The 21,170-nt window shown below is 43.8% G+C and overlaps 1 protein-coding gene across 1 annotated transcript in view; it reads right to left on the reverse strand.

Annotated features, from left to right (window-relative positions):
- Window positions 1-21,170, reverse strand: part of LOC115108117 (nuclear factor I/A) — a 179,016-nt gene that overhangs the window by 156,520 nt on the left and 1,326 nt on the right.

The following is a 21,170-nucleotide window of genomic DNA, read 5'->3' on the forward strand; positions in this document are numbered from 1 at the left end:
GCCGGTTGGATGTACTGCCAAATTCTCTAAAACGACATTGGAGGTGGCTTATGGTACAGAAATTAACATTCAATTCTCTGGCAACAGCTCTGGTGGACATTCCTGCAGTCAGCATGCCAACTGCATGTTTCCTCAAAACATGAGGCATCTGTAGCATTGCATTGTCTGACAAAACTGCACATTTTAGTGGCCTTTTATTATCCTCAGCACAAGGTGCACCTGTGTAATGATCATGCTGTTTAATCAGATTATTGATATGCCACACCTGTCAGGTGGCTGGATTATCTTGGCAAAGGAGGAATGCTCACTAACAAGGATGTAAGAACATTTGTGCACAGAATGAGAGAAATAAGCTTTTTGTGCGGTACGTAACATCTCTGGGATCTTTTATTTCAGCTCATGAAACATGGGAGCAACACTACATGTTGTGTTTTGGTTCAGTATAACAAATGATCAGATAATCCAATGGATAGTGCATGGGGAGTAGTTCCATGGATAAAGGGCCATTAAATATAGGTGAGAACCACAAGTGAGTACATGACCATTTCCCTTTAGTTCCCTGGTTGAACTATCTGTAGGCCCCTGTAGTCTCCCATCTAGATCAGATGTTAAAGTGAATCAGATGTCATTTCCTTACAGCAACAACTGCTTCCTTTCTTCAGACTATTCTTTTGTCATGTTCTGGGAATTTTGCACTGCTTGCCCTGGAGGCAGTTTCCAAACCGTGTGTTTCGGGGTTAAATCAAGTTCCCTCTCAAACTTTTCCCCTAAATATTACAATTATAACGTTGGCTCCTCCGCCCGGGGAATAAAGACAAATTCTCATTTGTGCTGTCCAGATGTTTGAGCAACAAGCAACAACTGTCTGTTAAAGCTGCTGCTTCTCAGGAGAGCCACCCGGATCACATGTGATTCATCTGTTCACAACAGCAGAAAAACAATGCCACCGCGATAAGACAGGCAGAGATACTGATATGACATGAAATGAAGTCCACTTCAAATTGGATCCAAAAATCTATGACAGACTTACAGATCCAGGTGAAGCTTCGACCTGCAACAGCTATTTCTGCATTAAGTCAGTTTAAAACTTTTCCATTTGCAAAATACTTAGTAAAAAAAAAAAGAAATGTACATTGACAACAAGCTCCTATGATTGAAATGCTAATCTATTTCTAGACTGGCCTTGTGTATCTGCCAAGAAACTTGACCCAAAACTCGACTGAAGTTACTCTACCACCCCCTCCCCTTTCAAAAGTGTGAAATGGAGGACTACATTATTTCATTTATAGTTTTTGTTTATTTCAATTTTGTTGAACATCCTTGTTTTTTTTCACGGTGTCTCAGTTATCGATGCAATACGAGCCAAATCTGTTTCGGAAACTTGTGTCATGGAAGTGATGCGTAGAGGAGAACAGATGGGATAAATTAATTAGCCCATGTATGTTTAAGTAGAAAGGTATTTATTTGCGTGAGTGGCCAAGGGCCGGAATTAAAGAAATAAAGGGGGAAAAGCGAGGGACAGGGGAGTACTTATTTTTACAGAATCTCAATGAAACCCGGCGTTTTCACAAGCTCACAGCGATCGGGTTACAACACAGAGTGGTTTCAGGGAATTATAAATAAATAAGAGTAAAATAGGCAATCTGGAGTGGAGGAAAGCTCTTTGTTTACGGGCGGCTCTGGAGACCTGAAACGGACCCTCTACAGGAAGTTCAGCTGCTTCCCCTCAGGTCCAGTTTAGTTTTATTAGGTACAGTCCTGTAGAGATACCAAACAATGAGTCGCTCTCCCCCCTCACTCTGCCCCTGCACGTGTGCCGCTCCCACAGTGGGTCGCTGGCCTCCACAGCATATCCAAACAGTCACAGACATCCCGAACATACTTTCAGACGGACGCAGTCACAATTCCTCCAGAAGAAATGAACCAGAACCGAACTGGCTTGACTTAATGCAAAGCATCTTTGCGAGTTGGAACGTCGCCGCTAAAATAAAGTGCCACCCTCTTCTGCATGCATTCTTTAAGCCTCATCAATAATTGACCATCAGCATGCACCTGAAAATGGCAAAAAGGCACGGGGAGGACAGGTGTGCAGGGCTGAGCTTGGCTGAGGAAGCCAGTGAAACAACAGCTTGCTCTCAGTGGGGGACACATAGGAGCAGGCGAAAAGATATCCATTGCACACCTCTTTTACAGTGTCTACCTGACACCACTTTAGAAAGGGAGGGAGGGAGGGAGGGAGGGAGGGAGGGAGGGAGCTTTGGCAGTACAGGAAGCAGGACGAAGGAGATGAGAGTGCAGGGTGCAGACGGCCAGGTTTGGGTAGCAGGGAGTGAGTGCTGCAAAGTTAGCCAGTGGAGAGGAGAGGTCGGGCCACGCGAGGGTCAGCCGTGGTGACTTCACTGTCTCTTTATGAGCTCAACCCTAGCGGAGTGCATGCAAAACACAGAGGTCAAAGTCACAGAGTTCCGGGGTTTTGAAGAAGCCCCATCGTGGATTCCATCATCTGTTATTCACCTACTGTATATAATCAGCCTGAGAGCGATACTTATTTCAAGTGAATAGGTCTTTCATTTATCAAATCAAAGTGTAGGTTTTTCTCTGTTTAAAGAAAAGTGACTTTTTTCAACCAAATCTGTATTTTGGATGTAAAATGGCATGTTATAGTTGTGTCCAGACAGTTTTTGTTGTTGTTGCAAATGGTTGTTTTTGAGAAACTTACAGCCAACTTACAGCCAACCAACTACCTCATCATCGTTGAGCAGTATTGGGGAGCTCCAAAAACACCCAAATACTCCTTTTAGAAATGGAAACGCTCTCAGTATAGTGATGCAGGTCTTTAGACGTTGTACACATGAAAATGTCATTCCGAACTGTAGCCGCTAAGTTATATTCCATTTTGTGTGACTCAAACAGTTTCCCCTATCCAGCTGTTCCATTCTCAGTGTAGCCTGCTGCTACACTGAACAAAAACATAAACATGTAGTGTTGCTCCCATGTCTCATGAGCTGAAATAAAAGATCCCAGAAATGTTCTATACGCACAAAAAGCTTACTTCTCTCAAATGTTGTGCACAAATTTGTTTATATCCTTGTTAGTGAGCATTTCACCTTTGCCAAGAGAATCCATCCACCTGACAGGTGTGGCATATCAAGAATCTGATTTAAACAGCATGATCATTACACAGGTGCACCTTGTGCTGGGGACAATAAAAGGCCATTCAAATGTGCAGTTTTGTCACACAACACAATGCCACAGATGTCTCAAGTTTTGAGGGAGCGTGTAATTTGCATGCTGACTGCAGGAATGTCCACCAGAGCTGTTGCCAGAGAATTGAATGCTAATTTCTCTACCATAAGCCGCCTCCAAAGTAATTTTAGAGAACTTGGCAGTACGGCCAACCGGCCTCACAACCGCAGACCATTGGCATGGCGTCGTGTGGGCGAGCAGTTTGCTGATGTCAACATTGTGAACAGAGTGCCCCATGATGGCAGTGGGGTTATAGTATGGGCAGGCATAAGCTACAGACAATGAACACAATTGCATTTTATTGCTCCATACTGCAGAACAAGCAATGAGGAAGTGTATCGCGAGTGGGGTAAGTTTCTCAAAACCAAGCAAAATCGCCCAAAAAGTGTCTGGAACCTTCTATAACAGACGATTTACTTCAAATTGAGATTTGGTTGTAAAAAAGTGAACTTCTCCTTGAAGAGAAATAATCCTCTGCCACCACAACCCCACCAGCAGGGGGTATCCTGGGCTATGAGGTCTGGCTGACCAGTGGTTCCCACAGCGAGGTGTGTAAACTGAGCCAGAGGGCCATCCCCACAGCTCCAGTGATATTAATACTGACCACATAGAGCCAGGAATAACACAGATCTTCAGCTGGGCTGTACTCCATCTACAGTCATATACAGGCTTAATTAAGGCCTCTGCGCCCGTCTTTCTCCCACTTCATTGTTCCACTTTTTTAATGAGCCTTTTCATTCACCCCACAAATGGCCCTTTTATTCGCTCTGTGAGGAAGAGGAGTGTTGGGTCTAAAACAAACTCCAACAGGGACTGTCTGGGACGGGTGGCCCGGGAAGGACAAGGATATGGGTTCCCCCCACTCTCCCCCTCCCTGCAGCTTGTGGCTGGCCTGGGACACCTAATCTGGTTCATTAATTCTCCCAGTCAACCATCAGTCCTGGGCTCCCACAGCCTTGTCTGGTTTCAAACTCTCTACAGCCCAGGCACCTGGGCAAATACCTGGCCAGCCCACTAACTCCAAATAGCATAGAGTACACTCAGAAAGATGAATCCAATTGAACAGGTACTGTACTTTACACTGGCTCTGAATAATAACCCCAATGTTTAAAAAAAAGCTAATTGGCAGTTTTTTGGAAAAACCTCCGGCTCTGATCACAGGTATGGCCACCGCTTACCAAAGCAAAACAGGCTGCTTTTCATAGCAATACACGGCTGATAAAGCAGTTGGATTCGGGAAGCTAAATAAAACAGCTATGCAACAAATATCTCCATTGAGATTCTAAAAAATAGTCTGTGACAAGGGCCAAGTGGAGAGGAGGTGGTACCGCAACTCATTCAGCGGGAAGGTGGAAACAATTAGAGTTAAGGAGGACCTGCTCTGCGTTCCCCCGGCGGATGGCTTGGATTTGGGGCGAGGAGGATCGCGGCCGGGCCCACTGATTGCAGGAGGATGTATCCACTTTAGGAGGCAGGCCGCCTCTCTCACTTTCTCCAGGCCACAGTGGAGGTTGAGGGGCTGGGAGGAAGGGCCCATCGTGCCATGACTACACTGACTGTACCGGTGTGGATTCAGCTTAGCTGACCACCATTTTCTCCCCAGTGTGCTCAAAGAAAACATAGAGCATATTGTTGTTGTACATACTGTAGACCCTGTAAAGGGAGCCCATGTGGCTGTAATGTGTGGACACCTGCCTGCCTTGTCTGCCAGCCCAGTGGGTCACCTTGCTCCTCTGAACAGATGGCTGCCTTCGCTGGCTCCCCCACCACCATCATCACTACCACCCCATGGTAAACAGATATGTTGCTGTGGTTTTCCTTTCATCATCCAAAAACAACACTAATATGTACTCGCAAGCTCACAGCAAGATCTAAATGTAGAAAGAGAGAACGCATCCCTATTACTCTCGGCTGTAAGGTCTTTCCTTGACCTCTGTGTCGGTCTGTCTGCATCTGTCCATCTAGGATCTGATATTTGGAAATGATGGACTGTCAGGTTGTTTAAAAAAACAAACATTTTTGCATCTTCCCCAGTTTTCCACCATCTCCTTTCTGTCCTAGCTCCCCGACTTCCCAGTATGTGCTCCGTACCCTAACCACATTCTGTGTCCTACCCTCTACCCCCATGCCAGGCAGCAGGAGGACAGCCGGCCCCCTGCTAAGACTCCCAGCCAGCCGGCCCGGACAGCCAGTGTGGGGGCCTGGAGCTCCTGGATGTGCCAGGCAGGGCTACAGATGTGCTGCCAGCTTTGCCAGGGGTCACCTTGGAGTGGCCAGTGGCAGCCTGTCCCCCGGCTGCAGCTAGCTGCCAGCTTAATCCGCCACGGGGGGAGGAGAGGGGCCAGCCAGCCAGTCCTCTGGATCCCTTACAGTCAACCTCCACTTTTACGGCCACCACGTCACCATCTCCCTCTCACTCCACCTACCACTGCGCTGAGATCAGAGTGAGGAGCAACTACAGAGCTGTTCTCCATGGCTCTGCTCACTATGAGTAGAGAGTAAACAAGGACAGTCCCCCCTGTGAGAACTTCCTGTCTTTTTGAGAGGAGAGGGGCGGGTGGGTTGAGAGTTGAGGGGAGGACAGCGGCCTCTGGAGATGCCCCCACCAGCTGTTCGCTCTCCCCTGGGTTGAGGGGTCGGCGGCTCCCCGTCGGAGGCGTGTGGAACATGGGCGACAGGCTCGTGGGGTCAGCGGGTGCCCCTGGCTGGACAGCCATAAGTAATGGGGCCCTGCGCCTAAACAGGCACCGCTCTGAATCAACTTAATTAGATAGGAGGAAGGGGGGGGGGTGAAAGGCTTGCCACGGGACAAAACGGAGTAGGAGTTTTACACACGCAGATAAAAAGGCTGATCATTCTACATTAGCGCTGATGGGGAATTAGCTGACCCTGCATGATTTGGGATGCTGAGAAACTCCTCCAAGCATCTTTTTACTCCCATCAGATGATCAGGCGCAGTTTAGACTTCAGAGTAGAAGCTGAACCTGCAGGGTTTTAGCTAAGTGAAATAGGCAATAGACAGATGCTTCTACAACAAATGAGAAGTCATTCTGTGATCCCCTGCCAGTTAAACTGCAGATGTAGAAACACTTTGTTTAGATACTTCACCAATATGTCAGGGTGAGTAGAGCCCGACCGATATATCGGTTCACCGATATTGTCGGAGGATAGGGGCCTTTTAACACTATCGGTGTCGGCCGATACTTCCATCGATAAGCAATATTCCATAAATAGGATTTTTTAAATATTCTCATGCTGATCTGAACGCTTGCGGCCATTCCCATGATGTGTCATGCACAATGTAAGAAATCAACATTTGAAGCATATTTTTGGGACAATCGCTGCTTTGGATGTCAATTTATGAGATTTCAGTATGGAACAGTTCAACTACAATTCAACTTTTTCATTTCCCCCCCCCCACACACGCACAAAAAAAGATTAAAACGTTTTTAAAAAACCATATTGACCGGGTTCTAGGGGGGAGAAAGGCCCATCCGCTACATATAAGGCAGAGAGGGTTGCATGAGAGTGGCACTTCCGTGACCTCTGGTAATTAGGCCAACTCTGATACCGTGTGACGCGTTGGGCAGGGTGCCACAGTAATCATTAGGGTGGGGCTCTTCTCTTCTCGTTTCAAATCAAATCCGCCGCTGCCCTCTGTGTGTCCCCGCAGCCTTGCCACCCAGCCACCAAACAGTCAAAGCCCCAAATCACCGCCCGCATTAGCTCAACTAATCTAGCCCCGCCACTTTTAATGAACTAAGTAGCAATCTTGATTTTATTTGCTGGAATAGCCAGCTCATTTGTTAAATTGTTAGTGGGCTTTTCTGGTAATCAGTGTGATTGGTTTTAAAGTCTTAATGGGTCAGCAATAGCACACAACCACACAGCGGATGCATTAGCAATCATTGAAAAGAAGATGCTAATGGCTTGGTACTGGTGTGTGAAGAGAAAAATCTGAAATATAGAACTGAGGCTTTGATTAAAAAAAAAAAAAAAGATCAACAATTATTGAGATGAAACCATTATGCCGTATCATGTTTAGACGAGAGATCTCTCCTTCACACACACACACACACACACACACACACACACACACACACACACACACACACACACACACACACACACACACAAACACACACAAACACACACAAACACACACAACACACACACACACACACACACACACACACACACACTACCCTGAGCTTAACCAGCTGTGCACCCCACAGTTCATATTTCATGCCTTTCGGAATGAATTGGGTCTGGGGCCAAACAGAGAGGATTACCCTTTTCACATGTCAGTTAGTGAGACCTGAAGCTGGGCAACACTGGGGCTTCACAGAGCCCACAATCAGATGGAATTACTCATTTCACTATGCCAAAGTCACAGGGACCATTATACATAGGGGTGTAAGGCCAAAACAGTGAAATACGAGGTCTACAATTTCAACCGCGGGGAGGTTTCTGCAGCCAATTCCTCATTTACAACTACTGACACAGGGAGATGTCCCATCTCTGATTGTAATGAAAAGGAAGAGATGGGAGTTAGTGGTAGACATCTCCGCGTTAATGCACCACCTGCATCACATTCACAGTCCTGCTAATGGCTCATGACTGTGATTCCACATTATGAAAAAGGGAAAAAGTGGACATTGCCAATATTCCCAACTGTATCGCGCCTTCAGTTCAAACTTGGGAAATGACATGTTAGAGGAAGATGGAGAGAGTGGCAAGAGAAGAGTTAATAAATACGGGCAACGATCCAGATCTGCCAATAAACCATCTCTCCCTCACGCAACACCAAACACCCCCCTACCTCCCTTTTACTGGAGAGACTGACACCTTTTTTTTGGCAGCAAAGTGGTGGGTGGCTAGAGACCAAGAGGAGAGGTATGGAGAGAAAATGATCACTTTCCGACACGTACACACACACACACACACACACACCTCTTCCAAATACCAGATGGCATTTCTGTAATCCTTTTCCTTTTTTTCTGGGACCATCACAAAAGGAAAACTCCCAAAAGAACACACTTTTTCAAATCAATACCAGTCATACACGAGTATATATACAGTAAGAGGAGACGGTAAACGCTTATTGGCTTATAGGTTTTATTATGGCTAGAAGTTCAGTAAACTCTGCAAACAAACAAAGGAGCATTGCTGGTTGGAGGCAGGGAAACAGCCAGGGCTGGAAAACAGAGCGTAACCAAACTGTGGGAGAGAGCATACGCAGGAGCCAGTGTCCATGATTGTTTGATATTGTGCCTTGGGTGGCACAGAGCCATGACAGAGGGAAAAACAATCCCCACTTTGTTCAGCACCGCTCCCCTCAGGTTTACCGCTCTCCTCTTAGGGAGGGAGATGAGAAAGGAGGGGGGGGGGGGTACAGGAAAAGAGAGTGAGGGAGAAAGAGACGGAGAGAAAGAAAGACAGAGGCAGAGTCTGGATCTCTGGTGAGTGATACCACTCACATCCGCCATCCCACTCAACCAAAGTGAGCTCCGCAGCACTAAGCACAGTGTGGTAGAGAGCTACAGAGGCTGTGTTTCCACTCATACACCTGCCACTAAGCTAAACACTAATGCACTGGGGGATAATGAAGGAAGCCAGCCCATCGACAGTAAGAATGTGAAGATGAACAATTCGACACGTTACAAGTGTAGTGTAATTTAGTAATTGAACTTGATCACCCTGTTGCAGGAGAATGCAGGAGATTTAAAACGAGTTGTTTATTTGAGGTTGAAAAAGGCTTCCGAAGTTTGTAATTGCCACAGCAATTTCAGACTTGATTTTCCGTAACGAGAAATGGATCAACTCCAACCCTTTCCTGCTGTAGCAAACTGGCTCAAATTAAGATCCAACATGTGTAACACGTAACTAACCGACTAACATAAATCCTTCCCTTGGCTTTGGATTAAATCAACGATCTCCCAGAGCGGAAATTGCAGTGGGTCAGTCACTGATATATACTGAACAAAAATATAAACACAACATGCAACAATTGCAAAGATTTTACTGAGTTAAAGTTCATATTAAGGAAATCAGTTAATTGAAATAAATCAATTAAACCCTAAATCGATGAATTTCACATGACTGGGAATACAGATATGCATATTTTGGTCACAGATACCTTAAAAAAAAGTAGGAGCATGGATCAGAAAACCAGTCAGTCTATTTCCCTCATTCAGCGCGACACATCTCTTTCGCATAGAGGTGATCAGGCTGTTTATTGTGACCTGTGGAATGTTTCCTGTGGAATGGCTGTGCAAAGTTGCTGGATATTGGCGGGAACTGGAACAAGCTGTCGTACACATCGATCCAGGGCATCCCAAACATGCTCAATGGGTGACATGTCTGGTGAGTGTGGGGGCCATGGAAGAACGGGGATATTTTCAGCTTTCAGGAATTGTGTTCAGATCCTTGCGACATGAGGCTGTGCATTATCATGCAGAAACTGAGATGATGGCGGCGGATGAATGGCATGATAATAGGCCTCAAGATCTTGTCACGGTTTTCTCTGTGCGTTCAAATTGCCATCAATAAAATGCAATTGGGTTCGTTGTGCATAGGTTATGCCTACCAATACTACAACCCCACCGCCCCCATGGGGCACTCTGCTCACAACGTTGACATCAGCAAACCGCTCGCCCCCACGACGCCACACACGTGGTCTGCAGTAGTGAGGCTAGTTGGAGGTCCAAATTCCATAAATGGTATGAACATTTAATTATCTGGCAACAGCTCTGGTGGACATTCCTGCCGTCAGCATTCCAATTCCATGCCCACTCAAAACATGAGACATATGTAGCATTGTGTTGTGTGACAAAACTGCACCTATTAGAGTGGCATTTTATTGCCCCCAGCACAGGGTGCACCTGTGTAATAGTCATGCTGTTTAATCAGCTTCTTGATATGCCAAGATATCTTGCCAGATATGCCAGATATCCACCTGTTAGGTGGCTGGATTATCTTGGCAAAGGTGAAATGCTCACTAACAGGGACGTAAACTAATTTGTGCATAAAATTGTACAGAAATAAAAACATTTGTGCATATGGATCTTTTATTTCAGCTCATGAAACATAGGACCAACACTTTACATGCGGCGTTTCTATTTTGGTTCAGTGTAGTTGCGGCAGAAGAGGTTGGTTTCTGTGAGTCTCAGGCCCATCATGGGCACACAGAGTGGGAGTGGGAGCATCTTCTTCAACTCCCATTGTCCCCCCAGCAAGACAAGCCCCCAACAATCCAAGCCTTGGAAAACGGCACCAGACTGGCCCAAAGAACCAGCTGTCTTGGCCAGTAGCCATCGTTCTCTGGGGAGGGACATAGAGACGGGTATAGCGAGAGAGAGGGGTAGGGGAACGGGGTGGGCTGGAAGTGGAGGGTGGGATAAACATATAGAGGGAAGGAGGGGGTGGTGGGTGGCGTTCCTTGCAGAGCCATGCCAAGAATAGAAAGGGGGCCTTTTTCTCACACAGTGACCCATGACCCACACCCCCCTCCCTCAACCAACCACCTCCCCATCCCAGGCCCAGACATGAGGGATTTCACACGCATCTCTTCCACACAATTGATCCCTTCATTCTACAGCAGAGAGGAGTGTGGCTTAGACAGACAGAGCAAGAGAGAGGGAGACAGGTTGAAAAAGAAAAAGAGGGGGGGGACAACATTTTGACACTAGTGAAGCTTTCGAAACACTTCCAACTAATTTAAAATCAGATGTACCTTAAGCCTTCCATTTGAATGACAAAATAAATGAATTAGTGATGCAGCACGTTACAGTACGGGCAGTCTAAGGTGGAGTCCTGTTTCCCTCCCGCCTACATTTGGAAGCTGATCGTAGCGAAGGTCACGAGGGGGGGGGGTTTAATTGATACATCTTAAGACTCTTTAGGAGCTGGTACTGCTACACTGACCAATTAAAACACACCAGATCAATATCAACATTAAATAAAAATGTCTGGGGAAAAAAAGCATTGGGAGCCTTTAACACTTCCAAAATATATATTCACCAAAATGGGACCACTTAAAACGGCGCGGAAGAAGATAAAGAAATCGGGTACTCAAACGGGGCGGTTTTGAAAATATATAAAAAATATATAATAAAACAGTTACTTCTAAGAGCTTTGCATTGCCAAGAGGTATAAAATAAGGTTGCCCGATGTCACCATACTTATTTATTATAAGTCCTCATGTCATAACAACAAGATGCCCAGCACTTCAAACGAAGCCTCCTCCACCCTCTCTCGCTCTCTCCCCACCCGCAAAATATTTGTCGTATCTCATGCCATACACTAGTCTGTCCAATGCATGTAAATAGCTTGCCCACTCCATAGCAAGCTGCTCTATCTGCACTGATTGGTTAAGTAATTTAATATTGCACTAAATGTATTTTTTTTTTAAACATTATTTCAGAGGTTTAAAATAGAGGTCGACCGATTAATCGCCATGGCCGATTAATTAGGGCCGATTTCAAGTTTTCACAATCGGTAATCGGCATTTTTGCACTCCACGAGGAAACTACGTGGCAGGATGGCCACCCGTTACACGAGTGCAGCAAGGAGCCAAGTTAAGTTGCTAGCTAGCATTAAACTTATCTTATAAAAAACGATCAATCTTAACATAATCACTAGTTAACTACACATGGTTGATGATATTACTAGTTTAACTAGATTGTCCTGAGTTGCAATTAATCAATGTGGTGCCTGTTAATTTATCACTGAATCACAGCCTACTTCGCCAAACGGGTGATGATTTAACAAGCGCATTTGCGAAAAAAGCACTGTCGTTGCACGAATGTACCTAACCATAAACATCAATGCCTTTCTTAAAATCAATACACAAGTATATATTTTTAAACCTGCATATTTAGTTAAAAGAAATTAATGTTAGCAGACAATATTAACTAGGGAAATTATGCCATTTCTTTTGCGTTCTGTGCAAGCAGAGTCAGGGTATATGCAGCAGTTTGGGCTGCCTGGCTCGTTGCAAACTGTGTGAAGACCATTTCTTCCTAACACAGACCGTAATTAATTTGCCATAATTTTACATAATTAGGACATAACATTGAAGGTTGTGCAATATAACAGCAATATTTAGACTTATGGATGCCACCCGTTAGATAAAATATGGAACGGTTTCGTATTTCACTGAAAGAATAAACTTTTGGTTTTTGAAATATAGTTTCCGGATTTGACCATATTAATGACCTAAGGCTTGTATTTCTGTGTGTTTATTATATTATAATTAAGTCTATGATTTGATATTTGATAGAGCAGTCTGACTGAGCAGTGGTAGGCAGCAGCAGGCTTGTAAGCATTCATTCAAACAGCTCTTTCCTGCGTTTGCCAGCAGCTCTTCGCAATGCTTGAAGCATAGCGCTGTTTATGACTTCAAGCCTATTAACTCCCGAGATTAGGCTGGCAATACTATAGTGCCTATAAGAACATCCAATTGTCAAATGTATATGAAATAGAAATGGTATAGAGAGAAATAGTCCTATAATTCCTATAATAATTACAACTTAAAACCTCTTAACTGGGAACATTGAAGACTCATGTTAAAGGAACCACCAGCTTTCATATGTTCTCATGTTCTGAGCAAGGAACTTAAACGTTAGCTTTTTTACATGGCACATATTGCACTTTTACTTTCTTCTCCAACACTGTGTTTTTGCATTATTTAAACCAAATTGAACATGTTTCATTATATATTTGAGTATTATATTAAGTTAAAATAAGTGTTCATTCAGTATTGTTGTAATTGTCATTATTACAAATATATATATAAAAATTGGCATCGGCTTTTTTTGTCCTCCAATAATCGGTATCGGCATCGGCGTTGACAAATCGTAATCGGTCGACCTCTACTCTCTAGTTTAAAAAGGAACAATATAAACCATTCAGAACTTTATCTTGCTGGTCAGAAAAGTGGAACGGAAGGGGGAAAAATTACGGTTCTGTTCAGAACTTAACGATAGTAAAACAATTTTGTTTCCAAACTGGTTCTCCAGCAGGCTACAAAGAGAGGCACATTCAATGTCCAAAAGCGGTCTTATTGCCGTTATTCAGATTAAAACCAACCATTTCTGGGGGATTGACAATTGATCCCCGTTTAAAGTATCCCTCTTTTTTAAATGAAGCCATACAGAATTGGTTACAACTCCAATTTCAAATATCACAGCAGGTAACATGGCTAAACTCCAATGTACTGACATAGGAAAGAGACATTTTCTTGGAAAAGATACAAGGAAGGTATCATGTTGATGAATGACGTAAATAAGGACAGCAAAATTGTCATGCAAGCAATTAACAAAGGTGTATGTAGATGTTTGGCTCAAAGCAAAAGTAAAACCAACTCACAACAGCTCTGCCACAAAAATGGAAGATGGCAATAACTCAAAAGAGAAAGACAAATCAATTCATTCCTGTCTCCAGTGGAAAACCATGCATGGCATAAAATGACGAGTATAAATCGTAAAATGGATCAGTTTGATAACTATGCCGTATAGAATTCAAGACAGTTGCTTACAGATTTTATTTTTTAAATCTTAACATAATCACTAGTTACCATGTGATCGGATTTATGAATTGATGTACAAAACAATTGACGCATCACTCCGTTTTCAATTGAAACTATTAAATACAACTCTTGCCACAAAAAGAATGCTCAATATACGGGGCACTGAACAGTCAGCCCTGTGCAGACTGCCACGGGGAAAGTGAATCAATAGATCCATCTCTTTTGGTACCGTCCATTGGTGGCTCGCTTTTGGAGTCGGGTCCAGGAGTGGTTGTTAAATCATAATGTCTGTGTTCAGATGGACCTACAAACAGTCCTTTTACGATATCTGAAAAACCACCATCAACCAAAGAGAAAGGATTACACTCTTAGGTCAAGTATTTATTTTTAGGGCAACCCCGTTTAAAATTGTACAGAGGGGTTCAAGACCCTTGTAAGACATAACCGTATTGCAAAAGGAAATCGTAAAATGGTAGTGTACAGGGAGAGATTGGTTCGTCTCTGGACACCTGAGGGTTGCAATTAAGATTGGAGTGATTAGGCCTGGCTCGCAGTCGGCGTTACAATTCAGACCAAAGGTGTTTTCGATGGGGTCGAGGTCAGGGCTCTGTGAAGGCCAGTCAAGTTCTTCCACACCGATCTCGACAAACCACTTCTGTATGGCCTTCGCTCTGTGCACTGGGGCATTGTCATGCTGAAACGGGAAAGGGTCTTCCCCAAACAGTTGCCACAAAGTTGGAAGCACAGAATCACTGGAACTAAGGGACCTAGCCCGAATCATGAAAAACAGTTCCAGACCATTATTCCTCCTCCGCCAAACTTTACAGTTGGCACTATGCTTTTGGGCAGGTAGCGTTCTCCTGGCATCTGCCAAACCCAGATTTGTCCGTCGGACTCCAGAGAACACCTTTCCACTGCTCCAGAGTCAGATGGCGGTGAGCTTTACACCACTCCAGCCGACACTTGGCATTGCGCATGGTGATCTTATTTGCGGCTGCGTGGCCATGGAAACCCATTTCATGAAGCTCCCGAATAATAGTTATTATGCTGACGTTGCTTCCAGAGGCAGTTTGGAACTCAGTAGTGAGTGTTGCAACTGAGGACAGATGATTTTTACACGCTACACACTTCAGCACTCCCATTTTGTGAGCTTGTGTGGCCTACCACTTTGCGGTTGATCCATTGTTGCTCCTATACTTTTCCACTTCACAATAACAGCACTTAGTTGACCGGGGCAGCTCTAGCAGGGCAGAAATTTGACGAGCTGACTTGTTGGAAAGGTGGCACCCTATGACAGTGCCACGTTGAAAGTCACTGAGCTCTTCGGTAAGACCATTCTACTGCCAATGTTTGTCTATGGAGATTGCATGAATGTGTGCTCGATTTTATGCACCTGTCAGCAACGGGTGTGGCTGAAATAGCCGAATCCACTATTTGGAAGGGGTGTCCACATACTTTTGTGTGTGTGTGTAGAGAGAGAGATAGAGAGAGAGAGAAAAAAAGAGAGCATTTTTACATTTTCCACCAAGTCCTCCAACCAGGGGAGAAGGGGCATAATAAATGGATTAGAAATGATGTATGAAGTAATGTTATTTGATAGACTTCAAGTCTCTCTGCTAATTTCATAGCTGATCTATCCCCTAAAAAAAAAACATTTAAAAACTGTACTCATGTGCTTTGTGGATAAGACCGTGATAATCTATAAGAAATGATGATATAAACAATAAGATCAAATAAGGTATGAATGCTTTGTCAAATAGCCTGGGCTGAATCCCAAACGTCTCAACCTCAGTTTGTGTCTATTTTAACATGCAAGCTCGACCCAAAGACGATTTTCTCCTTCCTGCTCTTCTCCTGGTCACAAGCCAACAACATCACCAGGTGCCAAATGAGAGCAGCCCTCCACTCAGCCTCATCAAGATCCGCCTGTATCCAAGAACAGCGTCAGATTGTCACTATGGGTGAGAATTCTCCGATACCAAATTTGTAATATTACCAGAAATAAGCATATTCGAAATGTACTGTAACAAAAGGCCAAGTACATGAGGTGGCAACATGAGCAGTAGATTCTAAATGGTACTTGTCTCCTATATGGTCTTTCGCTTCAGATATACGTTGCAACACAAAGAAAGCCAAGACACCCTGAGGCATGGGTTTCTGCCTGAGACACTCAACATATGAACGGATATTACGGCCTTCTGCTAGTCATTCAGAATGTTCCAATACTATATTGCAAAAAGAAGCCGAAGAGCCTGAAATCCCATCCAGACTAGAAAGTCAAGTAACTCAAAATAAACACTATTCCTCAACTTGCACAGACCACTGTAGCGGTAGATCAACAAAGATGAGCTAATTTACCAAGATTTGAAATTATAGCACCAAACACAACTATACAGAATACGATCATTTGCAAACAATATATAACAGCGACATTTTTACTTTCTAGTTCAGTGTGAATGTAGAACAACGAGTCATTAAAACCTCCTAGACATAAACTATTCTAGAGGACAAACTACTAACATTTCTAATCTTATTGTGGCCAAACATACAGTACCTGCCCGCTAGCGTCTAGCAGGGTCACACAATGACCAATTCCCATCATTACCCTGGGAGAGAAGTGACTCATAACAGGCCGTTGATACAGACCCAGCTGACAGCCTGACGCACACTGGGAGCTATTTTACACTGTGCACCACCCGGTGAACACGCACACACACCTAGTCTGGAAGTCTATGTGAACCGGTAGACAATTTCCCAGGCTGTAGGGCCTATGGCTGCTCTGGCAGCGAGAGAGCAGGAGAGTGAAGGAGAGCAAGCATGCAGTGTTCCGGAAGTTCAAGCAGACAATTTTAATCCTCCAATTTCCTCCCCTCTAATCATCTCTCTCCAGTCCATAGAAGAGACCAAATTGGAAACATCTTGTGCACAATATGATGCTAACACGGTAACTGCACCACATGGGCAACGCACAGGTAGGACGAACACGGCCCAAACACTGACAGTTCCACGTCTTTTGTGACAGTAACATGGTGGAACGGCAGATAAATTGAGTTGCTAAAATGCGCCAAACTGCTCATTTGCCATCTCCGATCGTGTGGAGTAATACAATATTGACGTTTAAGCATTTGAAATGAGCATAAAGCCGACATTTAAAACCCAAAACTGCTCACTTCTGCAACAATGATTCTTTTTTTTCAAATATGAGACACTGTCATAAGCAATCTGGAAACATCTTCTTTCTTACAGTGCTAACTTGATTTATCATACAGCCACATGGACTTCTGGCGATTTCACACTATCTAGACTTGTTTTTGGGCACCCGTAGATTCAGCCATAAAGGGATACTTCGGGATTTTGGCATTGAGGCCCTTTATCTACACTGAACACAAATGTAAAACGCAACATGCAACAATTTCAAAGATTTGACTGAGTTACAGTTCATGAGGAAATCAGTCAATTGAAATAAATTCATTAGGGCTTAATCTATGGATGTCACATGACTGGGAATACAGACATGCAACTGTTGGTCAGACAACTTTTTAAAAAAAGGTAAGGGAGTGGATCAGAAAACCAGTCAGTGTATCTGGTGTGACCACCATTCGCCTCCTGCAGCACGACACATCTCCTTTTCATGAGTTGATCAGTCTGTTGATTGGGGCCTGTGGAACGTTGTCGCACTCCTCTTCAACGGCTGTGCGAAGTTTCTATATAATGGCGGGAAACGGGTACACGCCGTTGTCGTACGCGTCCATCCGGAGCATCACAAACATGCTCAATGGTTGGTGACATGTCTGGTGAGTATGCAGGCCGTGGAAGAACTACTGTAGGATGTCTTCAGCTTCCATACACTCTGGCTGCCATCTACCCGGTGCAGTTGAACGCTAGTTAGCAATTGCACGAGAGTTAGCAACATCCTTCAAACAGCACACAGAGACTTAAAAATGCTATCTACGAGTTCATCTGATAAAGGGCCTCAATTCTGAAGTATCCCTTTAACCTGTGACTCTGGATGCAATGGTCCCATGTTATCAGAATAGATGTGAGGGCTGGCTAATGAACACGACTTCACACAGAACAAAGACAACTTGTGAGCACAATGCCGCTGCATCTTTACGGACACAAAGCCTGATTCATCAAGTTGGCAAATCAGAGTTTGATCTGCGGTGCCCCAGGAGAGCAATTCAATTGAATCATTTGATTCCTGAATAAACAATTGCAATTAGATGACAAAATAATGAACACCAATTATGAAGAACATCTGCTGAAACAAATACGTGACAGTTTGTTCTTTGGATCTCAGATTCATTTTCTCCCTTTTTAGCTTTGAGCTTCATTTAGAGGCAACACATAATAAAGGTGATGAGACACTAATTCCCAGTTATTTGAAAGTGTCAGATCAGGTGCAGGGCATGATTTTTCCCCCACTCCAAATAAATATGATAGCTATAGTTGCAGGGTTAGGGAGGCAGTTGGGGGTGGTGGTAAATGACTATGGTCATTATTTAATTCCCTCATGCCATCCCCCCTCTCTACCACTGGCTCTCACACACTCATATGCCCACTACTTACAGTAGGAGTGAATACTGTACACTCACACTGTGCACATTTGCCTGGTGGGGGTGTGTGTGGGGGGGGGGGGGGGTCTGCTCACTGACAAGTGGATTATAGGAGCGGCACTTGTCGTGCAGCTGAAATCCCATTAGTCCCTCCGGTGGTAAAATATGACATGAGTGCAGCGTTAACACACTGGCGGGTCAGCCCGCAGCCCCCATGGCTCAGGCACAAACAGGGTTAATTAGAGTGGCCGACTTCAAACAAAGCCTGGGTGCCTTTATCACATAGAGCTGCTCCGCACAGCCACCGCACACAGAGAGCCCCGGCCCCGCCACCTCTCAAAACGCTAAATGACGAGTAACACGTGAAATGTACAGGGCACATGGAAAATAGAATAGGATCTATATCAGGAAAAAAGGTAATACTTCGTTGATGCCTGCTACTGGACAATATTTCCAAATAATGGAGAATATAACCACATTTAAAAAGACAGGAACGGTTACTTTAAATAGACCATAGGAAGTTTGAAGTAGAGACAAACCGAGCAAGTTCAGTAGAAAAGTAGGCACACAGGAGGCGAGGTGGAGGTGAGGTGTGCAGACTGAAAGGGCAACACTTATGACTAGTATCATTTGGATACTAGTCCTAGTACTTTGGAGTATGTTGTACTTTGGAGTATTTTGTACTTTGGAGTATTTTACAAGAGCGTAGCTCGACCAGGACTGACTGAGCCGGGGAGGCACGCACTTCTGATGTGCATTTGAACTGGTCATCATGAAAGCCCCTTTATGAACAAACCTTACAAGGATGAAACTCATGAAGTATAAATTAATGTACAAGATGGCCCACTAAAAAAGCCCATGTCATACCTCGTAATTCTGAAATGCATTTCAAGTAAAGCAAGCTGTTTTGCCAGTGTAGTCAATGAAAAAAAAGTAGAGGATGGAGTCTACATCCCCAGTATTTAACGAGATAGCGGCAAATGTGTGGAAACCACAGCCGAGGTGAAATGCTCACTAAAATTAACATGAAATAATACACATTTAGGTATACAGCAGGATCACATAGACCAATCATCAGTTGATGTAGCAAAGTCCGAAAGCTGACAAAGCTAGAAAACAAAGCTCAATGAATTACTAATTGGAAAATGTGGACTTATATTTACAATGTGGGCGATGAGGGTTTTGCCCTGTCAAATACAAGACGTCTAACTTGCAATGGTAACAACGTGGCAAACCTTGAAGCAAATTATATCCATTTGAATTATTATAAAGAGAGCAGAGATGGGCAAAATGGTCAGACCTACTTCCATTAAATATGATGAATGCCAAATAACATTTGAGCTCAAATAAAACGGATGAATTCCACACAGTCTGTGCTAATCATCTGAAATAATTACTAGAGCTGTGGCTCTGAAACTAAACATATAATCCTCTTTCCGCTGTAACCGAATTTAACCTCCAGCGCCATTAAAAAAATCTGATATAACATTTCAGGGGGATTAAATTAGTCGAAGCAACTGTTGACTAATTCAAGTGAATGGGAGCACATGGATGGTAATTAATAAAAACAGCCTCCACTCCGCCTCTTCTAAACTGGAAACCATCCCGCAGCATTCCCATAATAACCATGTCATTGTAAACCTTTGACTCTTTCTTTATTAATACAGCGAGGACACGATCCATTTGAAGAAACGTCATCTCGGTTTCCTTGGTCAACCACCTAATACATTTAACATTCCACATTTTTTAAAGCAGATTTTTAGTATTGGCACAAGATAGGACATTTTCCAAGTGAGCTACTGATTTAGAAACAAATATGGTGTTACTGATACATGTTTCCCTAATACAACAAACAGTGGTTGTAGAAACATATAAATCACATTTTCAGAGTAAATCAATAATGAATTGCAACACTCATGCAACATTGCTTCACTACATTTACCAACATATTAACATAAACAGTCGCAGAAAATACATGGTGTTTTATAGAATTGAAATGTCAAAAACACTTAATGATGTATTTTACATTAGCTAAATAAATGCAAGGTAGGTAGCATCTTTGAAATTCAACACCAGATTATGTATTGACAAATGTCTATTGACTGATGACTAAATTAATTCATAGCTCTTCAGTACTTATACTGCTTTAAACACAATACTGATTCATTAATGTGCAATTACTGCTCACAAAATCACCTGTACAACCCAACATGCAACGCAGGAATAGACATTGTCATATATATATATATATATATATATATCCCTGCGTTGCATGGTGGATTTTACAGGTGATTTTACATACTCACACATACACATACATACAACTACCATATCTCATGAGGCGACTTTTTAACAAGTAAATCAACTTTAATTACATTTTTGTAAGAACATGTGCAAGAGACCAACTGAAAGCTTAATTTTCTTTTAGAGGATAATTTTTTTAAAGCAGCAAGAGATGACTCAAAATGAGCAAGTCCACGAACTGGGGAACATCCCGTCTTCAGCCCATGGCCCCAGAGAGAGGGGGAGAAAGCGACAGTGAGGAATGCCCACACATCTCTACCCCTTTCCGTACGAAAACTAAACCACCACTACCACCTCTTTCCCCTCTGTGACATGTCTCCCTCTGTAGTGAAGGGACTCCGAATGAAAGTGACAGGGAGAGAAATGCTCCCGTTTCTCTCCTTCTGCCCGTCATCAGTTCCCTACACACAGGCATGGAGCGCTGCTTGCTGACTGCCGCTGTGGACGAGGTGGCATGGGCGAGGAGCGGGGGGCGGGGGAGGCAGAGAGAGGGGGACAGCGGAGTGGAATTCTAAAGTTCATGGTCTTCTTAC

This window comes from Oncorhynchus nerka, linkage group LG24, assembly GCF_034236695.1.
Source record: "Oncorhynchus nerka isolate Pitt River linkage group LG24, Oner_Uvic_2.0, whole genome shotgun sequence".
NCBI lineage: Eukaryota > Metazoa > Chordata > Actinopteri > Salmoniformes > Salmonidae > Oncorhynchus > Oncorhynchus nerka.